At 50.3% G+C, this 18,249-nt stretch overlaps 1 long non-coding RNA gene across 1 annotated transcript; it reads left to right on the forward strand.

Moving 5' to 3' along the window:
• The first annotated feature begins 10,364 nt into the window (after positions 1-10,364).
• Positions 10,365-17,806, forward strand: LOC148054816 (uncharacterized). Its single transcript, XR_015707004.1, has 3 exons — positions 10,365-10,477; positions 12,879-12,949; positions 16,852-17,806. It is a non-coding gene; the product is annotated as an uncharacterized LOC148054816 (long non-coding RNA).
• Positions 17,807-18,249: the final 443 nt, after the last annotated feature.

Below are 18,249 nucleotides of genomic sequence, written 5' to 3' on the forward strand. Positions count from 1 at the left end.
TAGGAGTGGAATAAGAATGTCAAAAACCATTTTGAAGTGTGCCCACATCTCCTGGCACATATCATGTCCAGGCAGCTATCCTGCAGCGATGGAGCTGACCACACAACATGCAGACAGACAACCAAGATCTTGCAGAGTCCATCCCTGGGCTGATCATGTTCGGAGGCAGTGGGGCTGATTCAGTGGCAGCTGTTAAAAGTGAGCTGCACTGTAATCACTGGGAGGGAAAACTGACAATGAAAAATAATGCTAGCCCAGTTGACCTCTGGATTTAGAGGTGTCCAGCAAAGGGGGGGAAATATGTCTCTCCTTTTTCATTTCACTGCGATGGATGAAGTGGTCTGAGAGGAGTCTGTGTTTTAGTTTTACATTAGGAACTCGAGGCTTGCCTGCTTTCTGAGACAGTGTTAAAACAGAGAGTCCAGGTCAGAAGATGTTCCTAGATGGTAAAAGCTAACATGAGTCAGAAAGGGAGTTGTAACCATCGCTTTTAAAACTCTCCATTAAATGTTTGGTTAACAACACTGAGGGTTACTGAACACTGGGGAGAAATGGTGTTTTAATTAAAGATCCTACCTACTTTCTATGTGAGTTTTGGAAGAGCTATAAACTGTGCTAAAAACTGCCCTAAGGAAATCCGACTCCTACTATTTCCAAAAGAAAAACAGAAAGGAAAAAAAATAAAAAAAAAGAAGGTGGTACTTGTTGATTTTTAAAAATAATCTGCAGCTCATGCCACATGGGGAAAATAATCACAATGCCACGAACCAGGGGGAGAACTGGCAATGCTACTGGTGGGTGACAATGAGGCTTTTGGGGATTCAAGGTCTGCAGGTTTGCAGATACTCAGGCCCACCAGAGCCCTTTCCTTTTCCACTGGTTTCTTTCCTCAGACGTGGAGCACAGCTAAGAGGGAACTTACCGGACAGCTAGACTTTGTCATCCTCTAAAATTAACACCATGTCTGGCTACTCCCACACAACAGGAATAAGTTTTCTGAATATGCCCCTGCCAAGTTATCCTGGGAGGTGACCATCACATTTTTTTCTTGTACAGAGGGAGAGATGGATCTTGACCATCGTCGGGGCTGTGCTCACCTAGCAGGTCTCAAGTCTTATGTGCTAAGGACAGTCCCAAGGAAGGCCCTTCACAGCATAGTCAGCTTCTCCAGCTGGCATTTTGCTCACTTTTGAAACAGGTTGATGCTCCTGAATGTGGCCACGAGGTTCACGCATTGACATCTTGGCGAGGTAAGCAGGGTAGTTGCTTTCCCAATGTTTAGACTGCGGCAGCTCCAGCCTTGCCTGTCAAAAGGCTTTTTGGCCCTTTGCGAGCTGGAGGCTTGGCTGTGCCGTGCCAGTCAGGCTCACTCCCCTGGAGAGCTGCTGGCCGGGGCGATTGCCAGCACCCTGTGCACCCCTGACCCCACCACCGCGCCCTGCCCATCTGAGTCTCTGCTGCAGACTCCGGCCTCAGCTCTGCAGCTCAAGGCCTAAGACAAAAGGGAGGATCACTGGGCAGCACAGGTGGGAAACCAGAAATGTCTAGTACAGACACAGCAGTACAGCTTAAACTGGGCTTTTTCTGCTCTAGTTTGTCTGTCTCCAGACAGGCTTTCCCCTCCTTCCAGGGAGAGCTGCCCAGCTGAGCCTTCAGCAGAAGTACATCACTGGTGGAGTTCACCAACACTGCTCAGCAAAGATTCAGCTTCAGTCATCGTCCTCAGGAAACTGATCCAATTCTTCTGCATCTGGTGACTGCTGCCTGAGGTCGTGGTCTTTCATAAATGAGGTGATGCAATGCCAGGGCCATGGCGCAGGGCAGTGATGAGCAGAGCCATGCCACAGGCAGCACAGGCCATGAACTTGAGCACAGGGTTTCTTCAGAAATGCACGATCTAATGTAAGGCTGTTTCCACCTTCCTGAGAAGTCCTCTCCACAGCTTCATGACCCAGCTGAGGCACTGTGCTAGTGAAAAGCTCTTGCAGAGTACTTTTTGTCAGAGGGTCTCACAGTTTTTTATCAAGGTTGGGGAAAAGAGAGGCACAAACCAGCAGTGCGGTTTATCGCAAGACACTATCTGTGAGCAGAGCCCAAATGAGAAAGAATGGTTATATTCCTCTTCTGGGATGAACTAAACAGCCTGGCTTTGCTACCACAGTGCCAGGATGCAGAAAAAAAAGCATCAAGGCTAAGCTAAGCAGGTTTCACCAAAACATTTTCTTTCCTACTCTTGCCTCAAAAAAAAAAAAAAAAAGGGGAAAAAGAAAAAGTATTGCTTTTCCATTTAGCAGTAAGTTTTGCAAGGAGATTTCATCTGGTGTCGACATCCTGGAAATTTTAGTGAATCTCCCCAGTTACCCCCTCCAAAAATGTTGAAAAAAGCCACACACACACAGAGGCTTGCTGCCACGGCTTTGCAAGGTTTGTTTCATGTTATTTGTTTATATTCTTTAACATCATTCCCTGTCTCCCCCTTTTTCTTCTTCTTCCATTTCACAACTGGAAGTTGAAAAAAAGAAGAGGAGACTCAAATAAGGAGGGAATAAGCTGAAAACTGGGAAAGAGCTGACCCCTACCCTTTCCCCTCTGCCAAAAATAAAGGTTTGCAAAAATTCTCCTAGGATTGTTTTCTGCATCTCTTGCATTGTTTTCCTGAAGAAGTAGGAAGCAATTCCAGTTTTAGAGCTTTTTCGAGGGGTAGGAGAATCATGCCATGGGCCTTTCATCCAACGAGAAGTGCAGGGGTTGTTTTCAGTCATTTCACTAATCCTCCTTTCTTTCTCCTTCCCCTCATAAAGAATCTGCTCTTCAAAGGCATCGAGCCCTCTCTGCAGAGCAGATGAACACCAGCGTGGTTCACTGCTGCGGCCAGCAGTTTCAGAGGTTAATGGTCCCCCTCGTTTTGACAGGTTGACTTCTGGGCACAGTTATGTATTGCAGAGAAACGAGGTGGGGGCCCCACAGCTACAGAATGAGCTGGGACAAGACCTGCCTCAGACTACAGGAGCTTGGAGTTAATGCCTTCTTGAAAGGTGATGGCAGGTCTTTCAGGATTGTCAGTCACAGCAGTCCAGATGCCAGGGGATCAGAAGCCGGCTTGTGGGGTCGCTACCCTTGTTTACTGCTGCTTTCTCCCTTGTGCTTTCTTTTGGAATCTGGTGACCCTGTGTTGTGTTTTCACACACTCTTCCTCGGCCAGGAGAGGTGGCAAATGGCTTTCCTTTTTGAAATGGAAAGCTAAGACTGTTGTGTAGTTACCTGGCTCCAGAAACTGTGACTTGAGGAGTCTGATATCATGGCATTTACCAAAAGTGAGGCTTATGTTTACAAGAACTGGCATCATCTTGCTCGCTTGCTTGCTTTCTATCAGTCATGTTTCGCCCCCTCCTTAAAACATCATCCATGAATTCAGCAGATCCCACAAACTCCTGAAGATCCCCTGCTCCATCCTCACCTTTAAAGCATGGCTAAATTCAGTTTGCGTTACCTGGGCTCTTCAATTAACAGCTGCGGTTGGGAGCTCCCAGAAGGGCAGCAGTGGCCAAACCCCCAGCTGCCTTCCCACAACTGCCTGGGGAAGGGCCAGGGCTGAAAGAAGCAGCTGGAGCTCACCTTGCCACCCCGCTGCTGCTGAGTGGGAAATGTGGGGTTAGAAGGAGGCAATAAGATAGCAGAAATCACTGAGGTCTCATTGCCAGGGTCAGCAGGGAAAGCAGATGTAACTGAGGTGACGGGCCATGCCTCCAGGCTGTGACCAGGATGGCTAAATTCCCTGCCACTGGTGCAGTAATCTTATCAGCACAGAGAATTAGGCTGATAACGCGCTGTTGGCTGGGATAGGGTGCTTATCTCTGCACTTTGCCCCATCCCTTGCTGCCTGACTCAGTGCCAGACCCCCTGCCCATCCTCCTCCCCTCCTGTTACCCCAAACAGGCTTTGCTCCCAGTCCTCGGGATGCCAGCAGCAAGAAGCCAGCCGGTATTGTCTAAACAGGGCCATACAATGGGCAGCATTGTTGACACTGGATTTTTGCCCTCATTAAAGATGACCTCACAGCCCACCCCTTGGCCACTTCAGCCAGTCCCTCCGGACTGTGAGGCTGTCTTTTGAACTCGGGTAAATAAATTGGGAGAGGAGGGGGAGAAGGGGATGGAGAGCAGCGGAACACAGCGGTCTTTGTGTTGCCACCCTCTCTTCAGCACTGGTGCTCTCTGGTGTCTTTCTACCCACATCAGACATGGCAGGCCAGGTGCCAAGAAGCCGGCATGCTGAGCACCCTTCCCCACCCTCTGCGGCCTGTGTTTGCTGGGCAGCGACACCATCTGCGGTTCTGCAGCCTCCCTTCTTCAGGATGCAGTTTGCTCCGGTCATCTCAGCTGGCCTTTCTCCTCCTCCAGGCCTTCTGTGCCTTCCTTCCCACACCTGGAGCCCACACCTCCTGCCCCTTCCCTTCAGGCTGAGACCATCATCTCAAGCATCCCCTGCTGCCAGCACTGTGGAAGTGCCAAGCAGGGACCTGGGGTAATGCCACCTCCTAGCGGCAGATCTTCTGACCCAGCTTAGGTGGCGTGGGCAGTGCCACAGTCTCCTGCTCCATGGTGTCAGACAGTTTTAGATGCAGCTAACACATTTGAGATGCCAGCTGCACCTAAGAGTGGATCTCCATCTACGTGGGGAGACAGGTGATGCTGTGGGGCTGTACGCGTGAGCCCTGGGGATGGATTGCCACATAGTCAGCACAGGGGCAAATTGCAGCACCAGGAAAGGATGAGGGCACATCCAAGGTCAGTTTGCTGCTGCTCCTGTTGGGCAGAGTGCGGTGTCCCATGCCACTGTGTATCCTCTTTGCATGTGTGCTCTGCATCGTCGCTTTCTACCTTGTCTCCTTGCTGTAATAGCAGCCTGGGCATTTGGGGGCTGCCCAACACTTAGAGAACAAAAATGGTTTCCCAAAGTTAAAAATAACCTGGGGTCTAGAGATCAGGGAGACATCTCCCTTCCGAGCTGCAGGCCGAATCACAGGTATTTCTTCTCCTTCTGGAGAGGTTTCTGATAGACTCCTGTTACGAGAAGGGCAGGGAAAAACTGGTGGGGCTGCCCTGAGAACGCACACATGCTGCTGGTATGAGAAGCAGGAAGGACAAAGGGGAAATTTGCTGGACCCTCATCCCAACCTTCCTACTCTGGGCTTAGCAGTGGCATACAAAGGAAAACCTGAAAGATGGGGTATGCCTCTCCCTGTCTGCCACCCCTAACTTTGCCTACATCCATACCTCAGTCTCCTTTAAAGTGAATGCTTTCTTTCCTCTTGGGCAATGGGACTAGAGCAGAGAACTGTCTTTGTATTCCTCCAGAAGGCAGCCTTGCTTTTCCTCCTTTCCATCTTTGCTTATGCCAGTGAAGAGCTATATCTTCTGAACAGCATTTTTTTTTTTTCTATAAAATGGGGGTGGTGCTTGTGTCCTTTGTCCGAGTCCATTCACAACTGAAAATCCTTCAGGATTCCCACCTGAGCAGAGTGCCTCCCCACCCTTATGTGTGACGGGCTGCGGCAGTGTGCATGGCTGGCTAAGGAAACGATATTTGGAGTCCTGAAGGAGAGAGGTGCTACAAGGTGTTACGTTTCTGGCCAGGAACATTTTTAGGTCTCCTTGTTGGGAATGAAGCCCTTACCTGCCTGCCTGGTTTTGCTGCCTTTCCAGGTCTGTAAAGAACCTGTCTACCCTGTCTCCTTTAAAGAATGGAGCTGGAAACACACTATTGCCTTTCCACATCTACTTCCTCACTTAAATGAAAAGGCTGCAGACCTCTGGGTTCATGTTAGTTTTGATGGGTAAAATGCCCTGTGTTAACCAGGTGTTTGTGTTTGGAGTGTTAGTAGGGGGAGAGATCTGTTGCAAGTGTAAAAGAAATCCTGGGCAGGTAACACTGAAGGGACCCTGCAGCCCACTATCTACTTTTAGCTATTTCTGATTACCTTTTTAAAGTGTCCTTGTTTTGTCTCTTAAGTCTTGTGACAATGCTAACATAGAAGTCTCATTCAAAAAGTCACTCTACAATCGCCTCTTACAAAGTCTAGTCCTCAGGGCACTGAAGAGCTGTAGGAGATGATCGACCACCACATGCATTCACACATTCACACATCCACACAGCGGGCATTCGGTGTGTTCTGGAAGGTATGTGTTTTGCTTCATCCAAGCTGTGTTTGAGGAGGTCATGTTTGCAGAGAATTCAGGTACAAACTTCAAGAACAACCCATGTTGGCACAGAAATGACTTCAGCCTTCTCTAGTTGATAACGCCAGGTGATTTTATCCCTGAGTCTTTGAGAAAAGAAAGTAAGGTAAGGGCGAAGTAGCAGAATTGTATGGCTTTTGGTGTAGAGTTACATGACATTATCACAACTGTTCTTACCATCCTAATTTTACTTAAATGAGGATGGTTGGAGGTTTTGGGAAACTGGGCTAAGAGCACCCACTTTCAGTCTGAGGTTTGCTGGAATGGCTCTGGGACCCGTACCTGCAGTACAGCTACTCTGAATTTCCCTGCTGATATATGTGATGGAAGACAGATCAAGCTTCCTCTTCTGCAGAGTGTACTAGACTAGGAAGAGTGGAAAATGTGTTGGAGGTCACCCTGCTTAGATTTCCAATAAGATCTTGGCAAATGGAATATACAGACTGAAATAAATAGGATGCAATTCACTAGACAAGTCCAAAGTTCTAGCTTGAGGGGAAGAGTCAACTGTCCAAACCTACACTGGGAGAGTGACTTGGTGAGAGAGCAGTTCTGCAGATAAGGGTCTGTGGTCAACTGTGGAGCATGTGCTCACAATCTCATGCTACTGTGAGCAAAGCAAACTGTAGATGTAGAAATAGTAGCATAGGAAAGACACATGGAGTAACTGTCTGGTTCTGCTTGGCACTGGGGACACCTTAGCTCTGAGGTTTTGCTTTGTTTGTCCATTGTGCCATTCTGCTTTTTAAATAGTCTGCTGGCTCTGTGTTGTGCCTTGGGAATAACAACTCTGCAAAAGGAATTACGTATAAAGATTAGCAACCCTAAAACTTGAAGAGCCTCCCTGAACAGAAAAAATAACACACAAGGGAGAATCCAGGCAAACTTACACTGTCCTGCACCAGCCAAGCTTCAGTTGCACGTGTGACACCGGGCTGTGCAGCTCTGGGGGATGGATGCCTGTCAGGATGGCACCTCTCAAATCACTAGCAAGGGGCTGCAATGTTGTCCCCCCGAGGATGTCCCCACCTGATCACAGTTTCTGTAACATGTTGAGAGCACCCCACAGGGACCCCAGGATCCCAGCTAACGTGCCTGAACACTGAGGTAGAATGAGTCTGGAAAGTACTGGAACACAGATAACAGCTAGCTGGTGTGCAAACACACAACCTTGCCAGTGACTGGTAGGGCCCCACAACTCCTCCTTCACCTCCTTTTTCTCAATCAGTCAAGTTTATCCTTAAAGAGCTGGCTCAACCAAGTGGTTGGCTCATCCCTGAATATCAAGCACATGTAGCATCTAATCCCAAAACTGATGCCAGCCTCTGGCTTTTCAAATGACCACCTGAGCCTTTCTTATCTTGCTTTCCTACCTATAAAATGAGAACTTCATGGATTATTTGGAATGACATGGCCAGGAATGAGTAGAGAAAAACAAGTACTGTGTAGCATAGGACTGTGCAGGTTGAGTTGATATAATTGCACTGCGGACAAATGATCTTTGTCTAAACAATGGTTTGGTTACAGAAAACTGGTGGAAAAAGGTAGTAAGGTGGCAAATTGTTTGCAGCTCCTGAGGAATCTGCCTCTCTGCTTTCTAGCCAGGACTTGGCCAGCACCATCCCCCCAAAAATCAGTGAGTGAGCTCAGGACATCCTGGGGTAGGACTAGGGTAGCTCTTTGGTGCCCAGAGGGTCCCTGCCTTGATTTCCAAAGATGCCAGGACTCCTTGTTCTGCATTTCCTCCCTGGGGCTCACAGCTGGATCTCAGGAGGTGCCAGGCCCTCAAGTGTAGGGACCCAGCTCTTCCCCTGGTGCTGCTGGATCTATCACGGACATTTCTTTCACCCTTGGGGACAGGGTCTCTCCTCTTCAGCATGTGGATGCTAATGTGACTCTCAGCCAGGGACTAAGGGAAAAAACAGCACCAAAATGTCAGCAGTTTGCACCTGAGGTAGAGGGATACTCCTGCAGCTAGTGTCAGAGATGCTTGAGGTTTTGCTCTGGAGGTCCTTGATCTCATTGTGTCTCATCTCTAAAGTTGCTCCAGGCATGACAGGAACAGGGAGGGTGAGTTCCCCTGGCCAGGTATGAGTTACTTGACAGTTGACCAGTGCTGAGGATGTAAGTTTGAAAGGCTAATCTAGTTTTATCCCCCCAGCCCCCACCCCTTGGACTTTTCCTAAATTATCTGGATGGGAAATCTGCATTGTCTGTCCCTGCCAGAAGGCCCTGAGAGGTGGGAGTGTTCCCAAGGTCTCTCACCCAGCCCCTCTCAACATGCAATGATTTAACTGCAATGAGCCTGGCAACTTTCAGCAGGTGGCTGCTGGTGGGGACTGTGGTACTGCCCTATATGGCATGTGTCTGTCCCTCATGCTGCAGCACCTGGATGATGTGCAGGGAGCAGCAACCTGACAGAAAAAGCTTTTCCAGGTGGAATAAACTGCACTCCCTTCATTCCAAACACCTGCACTGGTCCTCAGGCAGGATTGATAGCTGAGTGCTCTGCCTAGATCTTGAAGAAGACTGGCTGCCTCTTACCTAGTTGGCAGTTGTCTCTGTAGCTCTGTCCTGGCTGTGACAGGATGGGTCTTGTTGGCGCTGTGCTGGCTCTGCCCATATTGTCTTTATTAACCAGGGCAATGGAGTAGGCAGTAATTGACTGATTTTGGCAGAGGACAACACTAATCTGGTGCGGCAGGTGAGTGCTGGTGGGACTGGGTTTCCCAGTGCTTGTGGCTGCTGGGGGATGTGGTCCCAGGCAGTAGGAGCCAACTGAGGAGGGGGCCATGCAGGCAGGACTAGCTGTACAAAGGGGACAAGGCAGCAAGTGCCTAGGCAGCCGTCTTGCGCTGTCTGGCCCAGGAGGCCTTGTTGAGCTGCAGCTGAACCCAAGTCAGCAGTGCCAGAGAGTTGCTAAATAAACTAACAAAGCTTGGGCTGTGGCAGCAGGAGCAGCAGAGGTCACTATGTGAAGTCATCCTGACACCGGGAAGGCACCAGCTGGAAAAATGTGCTCAGCAATGGGCACCATGGCCTCAGAGAGGGAGAAAACTTTGGGACAATTCAGAAGGGAGTGAGGAAAATAGGAAGGAATGCAAGGTGTGTGCTCAGCCTGAAGGAGCTGGTTGGTGGCAGCCACAGGAGAAATGAAGGGAAGCAAGGACAAGGCTGGAAGGAGACTAATTTGCTTCCTCTCTGCACTGAACAAGAGGGAATGGGGTTATGTTTCAGTAAGTGAGATTTATATCAGGCCAAACTCTGGCTCACAAATTGTGCTCAGCCTGCTGAGACGGTGGTCCAGCTTGTGCCTTCCCCCCTGCTGTCCTCTGGCCTGACATGGGCAGGTGTCTGTGGAAGTCAGCAGATGAGATGGTTTGCTGTCACCCAGAAGTGCCAGCTCCCCCTCCACCCATAACCTGCCTGGGACCGGGGGGACCCTTGTGGAAAAGGCAGCAGCCCCAAAGCCATGTTACTGGAGGGCCCCTGGGATAGCAGCAGGGGTTTGTCCTCATACATGGGCTTTGCTGCATGTGCATCGGAGGTCTGGGCCACCTCGGCTTCTATGGAAGGACCACCCGAAGGGATGGTCGCAGTGGGGAAACGGGGTTACCCGGCCAGAGTGCAGAGCACACGGCAGCCCCTTGACCCACGCTTTACAAGCGGATTCTACGCGCCAGCACTGCTCACCAGCCAGCCTGGCCGGGGCCGGCGCCGGCGCCGGGGCGGCTCTGCCGCCCGCGATGGGCAGCCGCGGCCCCGGGCGGCGGCGGAGGACGGGGCGCTGCTGCCACCCGGTGGCCGGGGCCCGAGCGGCGCCTCGGAGGCGCCGGGGCCGAGAGCCCGGGGAAGGTGGGAGCCCACCCGCCTTCCACGCGGGGCCACCGGCTCCCCAGGCGGTCACAGAGCGGGGATGGGAGAGGGCAAGGTCCCGCTGCCGTCTCGCGTGGGCTCTGCTGGTGGTCTGCCCTTGTCCTTCCCATCAAGCTGCCACTTTCCCGTCCAACGAGGTCCTGTGCTGCCACATGGCCCACAGTTTGCGTATTCAGGGAATTTTACATTTTGGCAGTTTACAGGGGGAAGGGGAGAAATTGAGAGTCATATCTGGTCCATTGACTCCTGCAGGGTTCCTGAAGTCCAGCAAAAACTGGAAGTATAGGACTGCAGGCCTCGAAGCATCCTGCAGAGATCTCGGCTGCTGGCTTGTGCCCCAGTCAGGGGGGCAAGCGTCTGAGGTAGGCTGGACCCACATTGCTAAGGGGTTTGAACATCATCCTCATGGGATGCATCCAGAAAGTCAGAAAAGGTCAATGATGCTCCCAGTGAGCTTTCCCAAACAGGGCAGCCCTGTGCCAGCTTGTAGACAAGAGCCACGTGCTGTAAAACTCCTAGGAGCTGCTCAGAAAAACTAGGTGGTCACAATACTGAGTTTAAGAGCTTTACTAAATGCATAAGCATGTAAGTGGTGAGCAGATGAAAAGCAGTGAAGTACAAATAATAGTTAATGAAACAACACAATATTTTGATGCAAGATTTGCTGTGAATAAACTGAAAGGAAAGTGTAGGCGTTACCTACACTTCACAGACTAAATGCTTAAAAAAGTGCTGGTGCATCTAAAGGTGGGAACGCCAGCAGGAACACAAGGTCAGGAGGAGGGGAACAATGTCATAACAGAGACCTTCTTTTACTAGTCTCCTGTCATATGAATTATGGTATTCTATCAGGAAGGTGGATGTAATGATGCTATTTTCCATCGTGCTTGCTTCTGTTAACAAAGCTGATGGGAAGTCCCATCTCATCTCTCACTTCTGATGCTTCCTGTTATTTTTTTCATATGCAGAAGCCTATGCATTAGCACAACTTTCACCAGCTTAAGCCTGTACTGTCTCATAAGCTTCCTCTCCACTTCAACTAGTTCTTCCTACTTCTGTAATTTGAACTGCTCCTTACACTACCTTATCATAGAAGCATACTGAGTGCTAGCGGGGAAGGCCTCTTTAGGACTAAACAGACAAGGTATTGAATTCTAGAATGTGGACCTCTTCCCGTTGGGGTTGAGCTACAGAAAGGCAGGCTGCATCTGCCAGGAACCTGGTGGGATGGGAGTCTTGAGGTCTTCCTTGCTCAGCTCTCTTTGCCTGCCATAGAAGATCCAGCCAGTTTCTTCACCTCTGTGCCTGCTTTTATTTTCTTTCCTGTTCATGTAACCTGTAAGTCCTCTAAGGGAACTGGCTATGCAGAGGCTAAGGATTCCTGATTACTGGAAAGGCCTTTATGGTATAATGATTTTCTCTAGTTGTACAACACCCCACTTACTGGCTGGTTCTTCACTTCCCCCTGTGCAGAGACATTGAGGGAAAGCAGCAAGCGGTCTGTCTGAATAGTTAGTGGCTAGCGTGAAGGGTTCGGAGGAACAGGCCTTCCACACAGGTGTTTAAAAACCAGCCTATGCCCTTTCAGGAGCAAACCAAGGAGGAGTGATCAGCATCCCTTCCTCTCATCACACTTATTCAACACGAGCTTGCAACATGCTGTATTCTCAGGGGTATTATGCAGGGACTCACCAGCCTCTGGCAGATAGCTGGGTTGGGGAAGGCATCTTTGATCTCTGAGTCCTGCTTTGTCTTTGCATGGACACTGGCAGGTGTTTGCTTGTGATATGCCATGGGACACAAGCTATGGGTGTCCTCTCTGCTGGCTATGCTAAATCTGGGTCAAAGGAGCACCCTGTAACCAAACACTCTGCCACTGGCACTGACAGCAGCCCAGACTATGGGAAGCTGCTCTTTGAGCACCTTGAAGGAAGCTGCTTGACTCTTGAAGCGTGGGTCACCTCTGAGAGTGAACTGCTGGTTGGTCGCTGCCCCGGAGCCAGTTGCATTGCACAGGAGGAAGTACCTTTTGCTTTCAAACCTGGCCCCTTAAGGCACTTGTGCTTCTTTACGTATGGTGCCCACCTGGGTGTTCATCCCTGCCCACAGTGCTTCAAAGACAGACTTTCCTCTTGGTAATGCCAGTACAACATTTGCCCAGACAGCTCCTAGGGCCACAGAGCATGCTTGCTGCAGACATACTGCTTCAGAGCTGTTAGGCAGATTCTGGTTCTTGCACTGCCATCGTGTCACATCAGGGCTTACCAAGGCTGGACCAGACCTACTGGAATTGAGGCTACAGGAGCTGGGTGGCTGCTGGAGGATGACTGGCGTAGGAGTGCTGAAGGCCCTGAGCAGCCAGTGGGAGCCATGGTGTGCAGGGGCTCCCATCCTAGACCCCACTTGCTTCAGCAAACCGAGACTGCTATGCTGAACGTCCTGGGTAAAACCATGGAGAAAGATGCCTGCAAGGCTTCAAGTTTAGAGAGGGAATGGTGATTGGAAACATAGGCTTTAATGCTTGTTAGCTGATGTGGAACTCAATGGAAAATTCTGTAGTAGATGTGTGCGCATACATGCACATGTGCAGGTATTGCAATGGAGGTTTAAGAAAACAACACCCTGCAGAGTGATAATACAGGTTATTCATAATCAAAATAACAATATTATTGATCTGTTATTATATTCTGAAAAGACGAAAAATGACCATTATCTTGTAAAGGACCTTGTAACTTTCTCCTACATCTGCTTCTTTCTGCTCAGCCGGAGTTGCACATGACATTCTCCAAGTTTGCAGCCAGCCAGTGAAGTCCCTACTGAGGGCTACTGCACAGGTACATGAATGCAAGAGAGCTCTCTAATGCCTTAGGAAATATGTGAATGTTAGTAAATATGTGAATGTTAGTAAATATATAATTATACACATACAAATGTTTATGGAAACTTGTTACTGTGTTGTACAACTTAGCAGTAAGTTTCTATAGCTCAATTTCAATCTGTGCTTGTCTAAAACACACTTCTATCCCTCTCCACCTTCTCCTCCTCCTCAGGTAGGTTTATCTTGATGGATTGGAGACATGCAGGGCTGCTTACTGACACAGTTCCTACATCTTGGTCTGAAGATAGCAGCTTTCACCTTTTGTATTGGTTTCTCAACGAGTCTCTCATAAGATGGTTGGCTATCTTAGCCTCTGCACATTCTTAGAATGAGAATGGTATCAAGTAATTCAAACACAGAGTAAATCTACTCATTTGATGTAAAAATGGAGATAGCCAGAGAAGACTTTGTTTAAATGGAAAGTAATGAAAACACATCTATCTGAATACACTGTGCTGGGAAAATTTTCAAAATGCAGCATAAACAGCTTACTCAGCACCAAGGTACTCTGCCTGGAAGTCTAGTTTTTTCTTCTGATGTTTAACCGTTGATTAGTACTGCCACCACCACTTTCCCATCCTCTTGCCCTGACACAGTCCCCAGGGATAACCACCAGCTCTAGCTCAGCTCACGTTGTCTGGAAGCGGGAACCAAATGCTTGTGTATGAGTTGTGTGGGAACCTGCTGAAAATGGATTATCACCAAGAGAATGAACAGAGCACCATAAATAACGAAATGGGAACTTGGGTGTAGAATTATTTATCCATGGTTGGGTCTTTTTTTTTGTTGTTTTAGTTGCAGCAGACTGACTACAGTATATTGTGTCATGCTATAATTTTGTTGTACAAGGTTTCTCAAGAATGAGACATCTGGGAAACCTTAAACCTCTGTGATGATTATTAACCTCCTGGAAGAAAACTAAAAGGACTGTTCAAAATCCAGATAGAAGCTGGTGGTATTATAGATCTGGAGACTTCAGTCCTGGTCCTCCAGCGAAGGGGTAGAGATGGGAAAGCAAGGACCTTCCAGTCCTGCTCGGCACGGAGAGTTAGTCTGTAACTGGTGTCCCAGCATCATCTCTAACTGATAAGCACCCCTCAGGAGTGCTTAAGCAGTGGCTGGTGAGCTCCTGGAGAGGCTGTCCTCTTGGGTCTGGCAAGCAGATTTACTTTCAGTGTTTCAACAAGTGTCTGCTCTTTATTAACTGATTGAACTGTTTTCTAACCGTAGAATCTAAATGCTTTGTAGTTCTAATTCAGCGTTCAGTACTGCTGTTTTGGGGAACTGATGAATTCTTTGGTGCTCTCTTCTCCTTACACTAAGGATTTAAGAGTGAGACATTGTCTAAAGGTATGTGTGCTTGGCACGGCAACCAGTAAATGGGATTTTTTTAATGACTTGTGGTGCGTTTCATCTCACGTTTTCCCTATTGTAATTATTTCTGCATCTCTGACCATCTTGTCCTTTAGACTACCTGAACCAGTAGCGTGGAAATGAGCATTTTGTGTGCAAGGATCACGCGTGTTCCAGCTGCTTTTCTCACCTGATCTCTGAGTGCGGGACATTGGGAGTGCTGAAGGTGGGGAGGAGAAGGGAGAGGCTGAGCTCCATGTGGGAGACTGGGGAGGCCTCGAGCATCCCCAGGCAGGCAGAACATCTGGGTAAGGTGGAAAAGAACAGGCCGATCCGCATATGCAGTCTTAACCCTGCACCAGTGTTTTGGCCGTGGTGAGGACAGTGTGCCTGTCAGCAATTAGCGTAGGGTGGACTCTCCCGGAGAGCGTGAGGGTCTTCACACAGGTGTTCGCTGATGTTGGAGTGCGATTGCAGGAAACGAGGCTTACTTTGTGTAGGTTGTCTGTGAGATGTAGTGCAGAGAGTAAGAGAGCAAGTGGATGTGAATGGATGAAATCTGGTAGGCAGGTAGTTTGTAAGTAGGTTTTGGACAGTTTGTAGGTACCTGTTAGGTACAACACAGGGGGCAAAGTTGACTTTGTGTGGTACAATTGGACAGGTGTGGACAGCTAATCAGAAGTGAGTTTTTGCAAGTGTTACTGCTATGCAATTAGAAGTAAGAAAGATGCTTGAGCTAAACCAGCAGAAAGGATGCCGCCCTGTAAACCGGGAGGTGGAAATGACACAAAGTCTGCCGTCTCGTGCTGTCCTGTGACCCCCGCCCTCCTACAGCGATGCAGATGGTGGAGCCTTCGAGCTCAGGCAGTCCCCGGGCTGCCTCTGCCCGAGCAGGCCGCAACCCGGGGCCGTGCTGGCCCTCCGCTGGTGCCCGGGAACGCGGACGCGCCGCGGCCGGGACAGCCGCGCTCTGCAGCCGCCGGCGCGTGGCGCGGCTCCCGCGCAGTCCTGCGGTGCGAGGCAGGAGGCGGGGCCCGGTGCCGGGTTCGGACGGGATTGGCTCGTACGCGGTATGGGCGGGGACGTGCCCCACGGGCGCGCCCTGCGTGGGCTCCGTCGCGCGTGCTGCCAGGGCGCAGCAGCGGGTGTGAAGAGTGGCGGGGCAGAGGGTAAGCGAGGGGTTCGCGGGCGGACACTGAGGTGACTTGGTGGGGCCACCCTGATAGCAGCTGAGGGGGGGAGGCTGGAGGGGGAGGGACGAGGTGGTTTCAGAAGGAGGAAGGCGAGGGGCAGCCAGCCCGCGGGCACCACGGGGAGATGCTGAGGTGCCTCGCCGGCCGCAACACCGCGGCCCTGGACGGGGGACGGACCGGGGTGAGCCGGGAAACACGAGAGTGGCTCTGAGGGAAGGGAGCCCCGGGCTGACCGTCGGGCAGGGCTCAGATGCTGGCGGTGGGGCTGAGGGTGAAGCCCGTGATGACGCCAGGGCAGAGGAGGGAAAGTGAGTGTGAGCTCACAGCGCCGGGTCGGGAAGGTAAACGCTGAAGCGGTGCAGGGCCAGGACACCGCCGCCGTCGGGGCGTTAGAGCGCGCGAGGGGCAGGGGCTGCGGTCCCTCAGGGAGGGGACGGCACCGGGGAGGCGTCGGCGGGAAAGGCTGAGGTACCGCAGGGAGGGGACGGCACCGGGAGGCGGCAGCGGGAAAGGCTGAGGTACGTCGAGGGGTGAGAGGACGGCACCGAAGGAGCTTCGGCGGGAAATGCTGAGGAATCTCCGGTAGGGGATGATGCCGCGGGGGGGCTTCGGCGGGAAGCGCTGAGGTACCTCAGGGAGGGGACGGCGCCAGAGGGGGCTTCAGCGGTAAACGCTGAGGTACCGCGGGGAGGGGACAGCATCGAGGGAGGCTTCAGAGGTAAATGCTGAGGTACCGCGGGGAGGGGACGACATCGCGGGGGGGCTTCAGCGAGAAAGGCTGAGGTACGTCGAGTGGGGAGAGGACGGCACCGAAGGAGCTTCGGCGGGAAAAGCTAAGGAACCTCCGGTAGGGGATGATGCCGCGGGGGGGCTTCGGCGGGAAGCGCTGAGGTACCTCAGGGAGGGGACGACACCAGCGAGGCTTCGGCGGCAAAGGCTGAGGTACCTCGGGGAGGGGATGGCACCGAAAGGACTTCAGCAGGACACACTGAGGTACCTCTCATGGAGGGGATGATGCCAGTGGGGTTCTACAGGAAACACCGAGGTACCTCAGGGAGGGGATGGCACTGAGGTGTGGATTCAAAGAGAAATGCTGAGGTACCTGAGGAAGGGATGCTGGTGTAGGAACCTTGAAGCACGTAAGATGGGTCGAGAGTGTGTTTAGGACAGAAAATTCTGCAGTAACACAGCCCAGTAAGGCGGGGGAGAATGGCAAAACTCTGATCTGGCTTCCGAGGATGTCTGCAGGCTTGGGGACAGGGATGTTGAAGTTGCTAATCTTGCCTTAAATATTTCTCTCTCTCTCTCTCAGCACCTGATTGGATGGAGAAGCAAGTGGACAAGAAGATCCTGTGCCACAACACAGATAAAATTTATTACTCTCAGCTTCAGAGACCTGGAGAGCCATTCCCATCTTGCCTTTAAACAGCCTCTGCTTGTGCACTTCTCCCGGGGAGAACACAGATTCCCCAATAAAATGCCCTATTAAACCACAGGGTGTACACTCTGCAACTTCCAAGCCCACCTCTGCATGAGCTCACACCTACAATATTGCACTGCACATGCAATTTTAGCTCGGCGCCCGTTGTTGTACTGTTTGGCTTTGGTGCGCATAGTGCGCGTTTGTCAGCGGTTAGTGTAGGGTGGAATCTTAAGGAGAAAGTGAAATTTTTCATGCAGGAGTTGTTTGATGTTGGAGTGTTGTTGTGGAAGTCTTCATGTAGGCATTTGTTGATGTTGGAGCATTATTGCAGGACGAGCGGATAACTTTGTGAAGGCTTGTCTCTGAGATGGTGTAGAGAGAGTAGGAGAGCAGTTTAGCGTGAAAGGATGAAATATGGACGGTTTGAAGGTGGATTTTGGAAAGCTGTTGTTTGGGCAGGTACAGGTTAGGTATAGGGTAGAGGGCGAAGTTGACTTTGCCTGTGTGGTGCAATGGGATTGGTGTGGACAGCTAATGAGAAGTGGGCTTTTGCAAGTGACCCTAAAACTCGAGATCCAGCTGGCAGCTGTAGGCATGCTCCCGCTGCCTGGCTGGGCTGAGGAGGGCCGTGCATGGCTGCGGTTTACCAGACCCCACTGGAGTGACACACGGCAAGCTTGAACCTCCGCACATTCCAGAGAAAGTCTACCGAGGTGGGGAAATCTGGTCTCGAGTGATAATGTCTCATTGATGGGTGGGGAATTCTCCTCTGTCCAGGAAGATCGGATTAAACGTGCCACTTTGTCTATTTCCCAAATTACATTTTAGACTGTATTGCACATTGTCAAAATAAAGCTCCCCCATCTTAATTCTTATACTATTGTAATTAGAATTAATAGAGATATTAAAGCTTGTCCTAGCTAAACTGGGAGAAAGGCAACAGCCACGTGTACTTTTTAATAAAAATGAAATAAAATCTGCTGTCGTTTGAGTGTTTTACTGTGATTAATTCCCCCCGATGTACTGTGTCTATTAAGGCCTGACGTCCACCACCACAGTGGATGAATCTAATGTTGACACTTAAATACTTGCTACACAACTTGTTTGCTGTCTAGGACATCTACACCATCGGACTATTTTTTTTAGGAAAAAAGCACATCATGAAACTGAAGAACCATCTAATCGTGTCCTTCTACACCTTCACTCCTCTTTTCTCTGCTTTATACTATTTGTAGCTTTTAAAAATTGGATTGTTTGAAAAGGGTTTTTATTTTGGCTCTCCATAAG

The sequence above is a fragment of the Nipponia nippon genome, unplaced genomic scaffold, assembly GCF_047370975.1.
Source record: "Nipponia nippon isolate SJK-2023a ecotype South Korea unplaced genomic scaffold, ASM4737097v1 scaffold_3, whole genome shotgun sequence".
Taxonomy (NCBI): domain Eukaryota; kingdom Metazoa; phylum Chordata; class Aves; order Pelecaniformes; family Threskiornithidae; genus Nipponia; species Nipponia nippon.